Raw genomic sequence first — 9,162 nt, forward strand, 5'->3', positions numbered from 1 at the left:
AGAAAGATGGGAGGAGCCAAGCGGGAGGGAGGCGCGCGCGGGAGAAACAGAACGCTGCCGGCGCGGAGTGGAGGCTCAGCCAGGTTCCGGACTCTGGTCCCTGGAGGAGACCACCAAAGGAAATGATCCATCACCATCTCCTGAGAAGTAAGCGAGGATTGCCCTTGAGAGAGATGAATTTTAACCACAGAGAATAACATTTATAAAACAATCTGCGTTTTCCGTAAGGCATTTAAGACGCCCAGTACTGGACAAGAAGAAATAGGTCTAGAGCTATTAAGAAACTGAGCAAAGTATGTGAAAATAACTGTTTTCAGACATCGGACGGCAGGCAGTTCCAGTCCTTTTACATGAAAGAAGAGAAACAAATGAGATGAACCAGGTATGAGCCGGATTGACCCTGGCTCTCTGTCCAGAGGGAGTTTGCAGTTTGCAAGTGTAAGGGGGAAATTAAGCAGAGCCTAGGGTCTCCCTGAGAAGACAGGTCTTACCGAATGGAGTAGACGGGGATTGGATTTTGGGGAGACCAAATTGGTTGGAATTTATAAGGCCGAGTTCATGGAGAAAAAGCTTCAGAAATCTGCATCTTTAACTGAATAAAAATCAGTGAATATGTTCTGTGACTATTCCACAAGGCCAGGAAAGAACAATCATGGGGAAGCAATAAGCCAAACAATTTTCAGAACTCACAGGACTAGGAATCATTTGAGTTCCCTGGAGCTAGAGTGGGGAGACTGTTGAATACAGTTGTTGAATGGAATATGCAATAGAGACCCCCGAAGTGTCATGCATTAGTAGTGACTAGCCCTAGACTCGGGGGTCTAAAGGAAAAGCTATTGTAGACCCTTCAAAAGCTTAAAGAGAAAATCTTAAAAGCAGCTGGTGAAAAAAGGCACATTATGCATAGAGAAATAATAGTAAGTTTTCATAGACTTCTCATTAGAAACTGTGCAAGCCAAAAGAAAATGAAATGACAACTTTAAAATGCAAAACAAAAATGTCAGCTTGGAATTCTATACTCCACAGGATGAAACAAAGACTTTTTCAGACAAACAAGTCCAGGAAGGCCACATCCTGAAGCAGCACCATCCCAGCTGACTTGCAGACTATGGGAAAAGAATTAAATGCTTACTGTAAGCCAATGGGGTGGTTTGTTATTCTGCATTATTATAAAAATAATTAATGAGTATAGAATCACTTCTAGGCACATGGCAGTGGTTGAGGACATATAATTCCCTAACGGCAAAAGGGACACAATTGGAAATCTACCACTAATTTTTTACTTTTGGAATCACCTGCTTCTTTCTAAGTGGACTGTATTTTTTTCTCTTGTAACTGCAGACTCACCTTTGTGTTTATAAACAAAGGTTTATAGACTTAAAAATCACAAAGATTTATAAGGCACAACTCTGATCATTTCTTTTTCCTAGGGTTTATTTGTTTTCTTTTCAGATAATGATTTTGAGCCTGACATGCAACTATAGAAAATTAATAAGAATTGCTGATTGCATCTCTCTCCAAGAAAAAATGATCCCGTAAACATTTACCAGGATTCATATTATGTGAACATTAGTAAGTGCTAACTACAAATTTTCTGCTTGAACTTTTTGATTTGATTATTGTATCTCATTTGTTAAGATTCACTATCAAGGATTGATTGATATTTATCAATAAATTTATCAATCAACAAATCAATCGATTGATCATTTATCTACATTTCAGATGATGAGCTATACCTTAGTACTGTTGCCAGTATCTATGGGAACGCTAAGATACAATAACCATTCATTCAACAAAGATTTATGGAGCACCTTCTACCTGCCAGGAATGAGCACTGAACAAAATGACAAAAACTCTGCCTGAGTTTATGTTCAGGAAGTGGAATAAAGACAACAAACAAAAGAAATAAGCAAAACATTTACATATGGAGGAAAATAAAGCAGGTAAGAGGAAAGTGGGGATGATTCTGTGGGAAAGGGTCTTGCAATTGTAAATAGAATGGTTATGGGAGGTCTCTTTGATGATGTGCTACTTGGGCAAAGGCCTGAAGGAGGGAAGGAGCCAACTGTGAGGCTCTCTGAGGGAAGAGAATCGCAGGCAGTGCAAACAACAAATGAAAAGGCCCAGAGCTGACAAAGTGCCTGGAATGTTCAAGAAATACCACCATATCTCACGCTTTCCTTTCACTGTAATGGTATCAGCATGCAGGAGACCCGTGTTTTGTAAATGGTGATTTTGCTGTTACTCTCCAGGTACACCTAGGGAAAGGTCCCAATGATTCCAGTGCCTTCCACCTAAGAAAATGACTTCCCCAAGTTGGACAGCTCAAGGGGGAGAGCTTCCCTAAATGTTTCAGGTATGGCCCAAGCCTAAAAGAGGGGTTTTAGAATCAGTTATTCTCTTACTAACCCCAGTGAAAAACATACCTGCTTTCATTTAGCATTAAAGTCCCGGGATGAAACCACTGTCTATGATAGATCTGTATGTTGAATACCAGGTTTTGTAAATTGTTCTAGACTGAACTAAATATGTGATCTTTGGCAGAGTAGAATGCCATTTGTTTCTGAGTGGTTTACCCATGGCTGCCTGGTACCAATATGTATTTAGTTCTATATGTTTGGGTTTGTGTCTGAGCTCTGTCCTGTTAGTCCGTGGTGTCTGTTCTTACACCCTTCCCACACTATTTTTATTGCTTGACTGTGCAATATGTCTTAATATCTGATAAAACAAATTCTCCCTCTTTTTCAAGACTAGCTTGACTCTTTTATGTGTTTTTGGTCTTTCATGTACATTTGAGGACAAATTTATTGGTACTTAAAATCCAATAAAGCTTCTCATTAAAATTGAATTCACTAGGATTAATTTGAAGAGAACTGACATAATAAGTCTTTCTGTTGAAACATATGACTGTTTATTCAGACCATGTTGTATGCTTTAAAATTTTTATAGTTTTCTCCATAGAAGTCTTGTCTGTTCTTGGTTAATTTCCTAGCCACATTATGGCTTTTGTTATTGTTATGAATGGTATATTATCTTACATTATGCTTATTTAGGTTGGTTATTTGTGGTGAGAAAAAATACTATTGATTTTTATAATGCCTAAACTCCCTTATGAATTTTAATATTTTTTTATTCTGTTGATTTTTTCCTAAGATGGCTGGTTGTATTTTTATAAATGTTTTAGCTTTACTTTTCCTACTTTTATACACCTTTATCTTTTTCTTTTCTTACTGCATTGTCCAGAAGTCTTGGTAATTTGTTAATAGTAATAATACCCATGCTGAACTCATGGGAATTGCATATAGAATCTCTCTATTTCATGTAACAATTTCTGCAGGTTCCAAGGTCTTTTCCTTTATTACTTTAAAATATTACTTTATTTTTTTCTTGAATCTAGTGTTGTTTCAAAAGTCTGATACCAGTGTGATTCCTGATCTTTTTAGGTATCTGTTCCCTTTTTCTGAGAATTCTACATCATTTATTTTTGTTGATGATATTCTTAAATTTCACTAATAATGGATCTAGTTAGGGATCTCTTTTTAAAATCTGTTTGATTTTTTTTTTATTTCTTTCAATCTGGGATCCTTCATTTTTCTTTCATTTAGGAAAATTTACCTTCTTTATCTCTTTAAATATATCTTTTCCAATTCCCCCCCCCCCCAATTTTGAATCCATAATATCTAGATACTGGCATTATGCTTCTACCTTCAATACCCTCCATATCACATATCATTCCTTTTATGTTTTCCATATCTTTATTTTTTCCTGTAGCTGCCTGGGAAAGTTCCTCAATCTGATTTTACGGTTTCTAACTTACTTTTTAGCTGTATCCTCTGTGCCATTTTACCTATTTGTTGCATTTTCCCTCTAATTATTTTATTTAGTCAAAGGATAACCCAGGGACCTTTATTGCAGAAGGAAATGGCAACCCACTCCAGTGTTCTTGCCTTGAGAATCCCAGGGACGGGGGAGCCTGGTAGGGCTGCCGTCTATGGGGTCGCACAGAGTCGGACACGACTGAAGTGACTTAGCAGCAGCAGCAACCCAGGGACCTTTAGTTAATTTGCTTTAGCCATTTAGTCATATGAGAAAGGCAGTCATTACACTATTGTAAAGAAACAAAGGCAAAAACAGGATTTAAAACACAAACAAGAACAGAAAAAGGCCACAGTCTGGAAACAGTGATTGGTGTGCACATATTTGTGGTATAGTGGTTAACCAGCAACTTGAACAAGCCAACAGAGGTATCAAAGAAAATTATTTCAGTAGTTTGTGGATTTTTGGAAAATGGTGAGTGTTTAACAAGGAAGCCTCATATTTCCACTTTTTCATGATTTCTTAGTTCAGATTGCTAATATCTTCGTTTATCTTCTGAAGCATCTTTGACATTCTTGGCTCATCTGTTCTAATGATTCTGATTCATTTGGTATGTGTGATTCAACTTGTCTGCATTTTATGGTCTCTTTGCTCCTCCACAAGTGCCGGGCTATTTTGAGCTCATGTGAGCGCTTGTGCCCGTGAGAGTGTCTGGTAATGTAAAGTGGGGAGGAGGCATGTGTGTGACCCTCCAGACGAATTTAAGAAGGAATCCAGGGAGCCCGCATCACCACGGAATTTGTTTTAATCACCCTCGTTTGTTGTCACTCCATTCAATAAAGACAACTCTGTTCAGAGTTACACCATTAATCTCTAAGGAAGAAGTAGCTTTGAGAGACCCATTCCCCAGTCCATTATCCATCAGCCCTGGGATTTGGAGGGGGAGGGGAAAAAGAAATTAGTGTCAGAAGTTAGCTGGTCAGCCTGTTGTTTTCATCAACCTGTCTCCCCAGCCAAGTGTGCTGATGCTTCTATTCTGATACATCCTGGGCAGGCTGGGGATGTTGCTGTTCCTTTCTGCTTTCCTTCAGGCCTTCTCAAGGCTGCTTCTGGTTGCCCACCACCCCCTGGCAGAGCCCTGTCCCCTGCAGATAAACACGTCTACCTCCCACACCGTTTCAAAACTGCCTTCAGGCTCCCAAGGAGTTTCTTGTTCTGTTGTTGTTTTTAATATTCATTTCTCAACTCCTTGTGTTTTCTTAATTCTAGGATTTTTCCAGAGTTCTTGGGAGAGGGGGTTAATCAGTTATGAAGCAACATTATTCTTTCTGCAATATTGAGATATGTGTTATATTAGTTTACTAGGGCTGCCATAACAAATTACCCACAGACTGGATATTTAAGATTTTAATATTTTATTCATCATAAATTCTTTGCATTAATTTTGATCTATATAGAGATTGCACTAACACTGTTTAGTGTTTATCTTAATTACTGAGGATTTCTTTTTGGTGCGTCCCTAAATTTTGTGCCCATGTTGAGTGCCTTATTGCTTTACTCTAGTCCCAGCCCTGCTCCATCTCCCCATGCTTCCTTCCCTCTTTCATTTTCTGCTGACCGTCACCATATGCTCTGAATTCTACACTTCTCACCTTTTCAGGAACCTTGAATTTTGTGCTCTCCATTCTGTCTTCTGTACTTTCAATCTTTTCCTTGCACATGGACCTTTCCCTTTTGTATTTAAATGTGCTGTGCTTAGTCGTGGACTGTTGCCCACCAGGATCCTCTGTGCAGATTTTCCAGGTAAGAATACAGGAGTGGGTTACCATGCCCTCCTTGAGGGCATCTTCCCAACCCAGGAATCAAACCCAGGCCTCCTGGATTGCAGGTGGATTCTTTACCGTCTGAGCCACCAGGGAAGCCCAAGAATACTGGAGTGGGTAGCTTATCCCTTCTCCAGAGGATCTTCCCAACCCAGGAATCGAACCAGGGTCTCTTGCATTGTAGGCAGAGTCTTTACCAGCTGAGCTGCCTAGAAAGCCCATATTTAAAAGAGCTCAACTAAAAATTTTCCAACTTAAAAAGCCAAAGCAAACCAAACATCTTCAACCTCAGTACCCCTGCAGTTGTGCGCGCGCGCGCTCTCTCTCTCTCTCTCTCTCTCTCGCCCTTTGGAGCTAAACTTATAGAAAGTACTGTCTCTTTTCCTACACCATCTGCTCCGGATGTAGGCTAACCCTAATTTGGATTCCATCCCCACTGCCCAAGGCCTTTCCTTCTCCATTGAGGTCATCAACTATCTGCATATGGTAGAGCCCTGTGGGCTCCTATCAGAGCTCATCCTATGTGACCCTGAAAAAACAGCATCCAGCGTTGTTGGTCATAATTTATTTACTGAAACAGTTTCTTTCTTTGGTCTCCTTGACAACGAACTTGTCTGGTTTCCCTCCTATTTCTCTGGCCATTCCTTCTCAATCTTCCTGGTTAGTCCCCACTCACATTCAATCATTGAATGTGGGAATTCTTTCAGGGCGGGATTTTAGACTTTCTTTTCTTCTCTTACATTGTTTTCTCAGTTTAGACTTTCTTAGGTGCTCCTATCCATTCCTCTCGTTTTGTTTACCATCTGCTTGCCAATGACTCCTCCTAAACATTTTTCATCCAGGATGTTAATTCTCAGCACTAGAGACACGTGACCAATTGCCTACTCACGAACACCTCCAAGTCCACACATCCAAAAGTGAACTCATCTTTCCCCTAAAACCTACTGTCATTTCTTTTCTCAGTAAATGGTTCTAAAAACCCCATGGTTGGTTTTACTTTTGATTTTTAATCTTCTTCACCTTCCTTAATCAAGAGGCTACAAAGTTAGAATGATGTGGATTGTGCTGACCTCTGCAGGTTTAGCAGGAAATACCTTCTGTCTCCTTCCAGACTTCTTTCTGTACTTTGACACCCCATGCTTGTTCTTATCTGAAACTTTCTCCAGCCTGGTTTCTCTCATTCTTTATATATATATATATTTATGTATTTATTTATTTGGCTGCACCGTGTCTTAGTTGTGGCACACAGGATCTTTAGTTACAGCCTGTGAATATTTTTTAGTTGAGGCATGTGGGATCTAGTTCCCTGATCAGGTATCGAATGCTGGCCCCCTGCATTAGGAGGATAGAGTCCCACCCACTGGACCACCAGGGAAGTCCCCCTCACATTCTTTAGATCAGAGATTAAACTTTTCTCCAGAATGTTTCCCTGAAATCTCCAAATTTGGTTCGATTCTACACTTAATGAGATCTGCTTCCTTCTTGGGCATGGCTTTTTTTTTTTTTTTTTTAATAAAGATTTGACTGTGTAAGAAAAGACCTTGAAGAGCAGTGGCTTAGATGACATAGAGGTTTATCTGGGAGGTTAAAGCTTGGCCTTGTAACACAAAGATGTCTGGGGCCTGGGGTCCTTCTTTCTTGTTCCTCCACCATTCTAGTATCCCTTCCTTAGCCCCGTGTTCCAGACAGCTCAGCACTCTGAGTGCCTTCCAGCCAGCAGAAAGAGGAAAATATTGGAAGGAAGAATGTGCTTTTAAGGTCACACCCAGAAGCCATACACATTATTCATGCTTCTATCCCATCTGGAACTTAGTTGGTACTTAGTCACATAACCACACACTCGTTGCAGAAGAGGCTGAGCAGAATGTTCTTTTTGGTTCTGTGAACAGTTACCTATGAACAGTTGAAAGTCCCTTGTAGAGAGACGGGAGATCGAATATCTGGACAACTAACAGTCTCTACCACAGTCATGGTAAAACACACATATCCATGCACACCCTCTCTCTGCACAGAAGGCACACTTATCCATCCCTTCCCAAGTGGAGACCACCCCAAGCCTGTTCAGCTGGTGCCTCCAGCTCTGTGTCTAGGCTCTGTAAGGGAGGCTCAGATGGGGCTCCTCTTGGTCCAGCCACTTATAAACCAAATGACAAGTTATCTGCTCTGATCATACCCAGTATGAAGTAGTAAGAGCAGGATAACTGGAATAAGAATGCCGATTTGGGGGGAAAAGAGGAGGAGGAAGAAATGGAAAATGCAGGCTGTCACTAGTTCACAGAAATGACCAGTTGTGCTGAGCAGGAACTAGAAAGACTCTGAGCTCAGAATGTTGAACTCCTGTGGCCAGCACTGCTTCTGCTTTCAGAGGGATGGGGAAGGATGGGGGTGTATCTCTCATCTTTATCTTCTGTGGTTTTCATCTGGTAATATACATTTCTCTTATATTTGCTTGGCATGAACTTCTTTGCTACGTAAAACATTTGAAAGTTTAAATAATTTTATTCAGGTTAGATATACATATGTATGCGTGCCATATATAAATGCATATATATAGATACACATACGTGATTTGTAAGTTAAATAATGCTTTTTTCTGGTAGTTTCTCTTCTTGTGTGGTGTTATGCAATTGCTTAAAACATTTCTGAGAACTGTACAAATCATGTCCTATCTCATTTTGAACCCAAACAGGGGCCTCTGCTCCGCCTACTGCATCCCCATGTGTAGCCTTGTTGACAAGCACAGACCAGCATGATGACCCCGTGATGAGGGAGGTGTGTGCAAATTATGATCCTCTCCTTAAATATATCATCCAAGAAAGTTTATCTTGTACATTTTATATGTCTATGTTTAAATAAACTACATATTAAAGATTTCAGGTTGATTTTTAATTTGAGCAGAAACAGCTCAGTTCAGGGTTTTGGTATATAAAATAAAACATTTTCTGTTGTAAAGAACGTCAGATATTTACTTACCGTTTGAATTATAAATAATTCATTTGAAGGCTATTGTAATTCAACTGAGTCAGACTGAGAAATAAGAAAAGCAAAGTAAACATTACAAATAGATTGTATTTTTAAAACATATAATTTGTATTGGAACTTTCGTGCAGCTTCCTAATGTAATTATAAAAGAAACTCATTGAATGATTTTGAAAATTGTAGCTTTCGTTGATTATAAAAGCTATGCATATTAGGAAAAAATTTTTAAATAGAGCAATGCATTCCTTTGAGAATTTAATGTCAATAAATTTTCTCTTTAAAAAAGACAACCCATAGGCTGTACATGAAGTTAGTTTCTTGAAATGCCACTAGAGGGCGATAAATTCAAAAATTGATTTATGATGTATAAACAGGCTTCTGTGCTGCAGAGGTGCTGATTTTCAGTCTTAATGTGGAAAGACAGCAAAAAAGGAAGAAGAATTAAAAATGTAGTTGGTAGAAAATATACCCAAATAATTGTGGTGCTGGAGAAGACTCTTGAGAGTCCCTTGCACAGCAAGGAGATCAAACCAGTAAATCCTAA

General features: G+C 39.4%; 1 long non-coding RNA gene across 3 annotated transcripts; it reads left to right on the forward strand.

Moving 5' to 3' along the window:
• The first annotated feature begins 11 nt into the window (after positions 1 to 11).
• On the forward strand, positions 12 to 8,510 carry LOC129644624 (uncharacterized). 3 transcript variants are annotated; one of them, XR_008710891.1, is made up of 7 exons: positions 29 to 147; positions 229 to 382; positions 1,027 to 1,133; positions 1,453 to 1,572; positions 1,723 to 1,943; positions 2,253 to 2,356; positions 8,329 to 8,510. It is a non-coding gene; the product is annotated as an uncharacterized LOC129644624 (long non-coding RNA). The 3 variants fall into 3 exon arrangements; XR_008710889.1 differs by having other exon boundaries at positions 12 to 382; XR_008710890.1 differs by lacking the exon at positions 229 to 382 and having other exon boundaries at positions 13 to 147.
• Positions 8,511 to 9,162: the final 652 nt, after the last annotated feature.

The sequence above is a fragment of the Bubalus kerabau genome, chromosome 2, assembly GCF_029407905.1.
Source record: "Bubalus kerabau isolate K-KA32 ecotype Philippines breed swamp buffalo chromosome 2, PCC_UOA_SB_1v2, whole genome shotgun sequence".
Classification (NCBI taxonomy): Eukaryota; Metazoa; Chordata; class Mammalia; order Artiodactyla; family Bovidae; genus Bubalus; species Bubalus kerabau.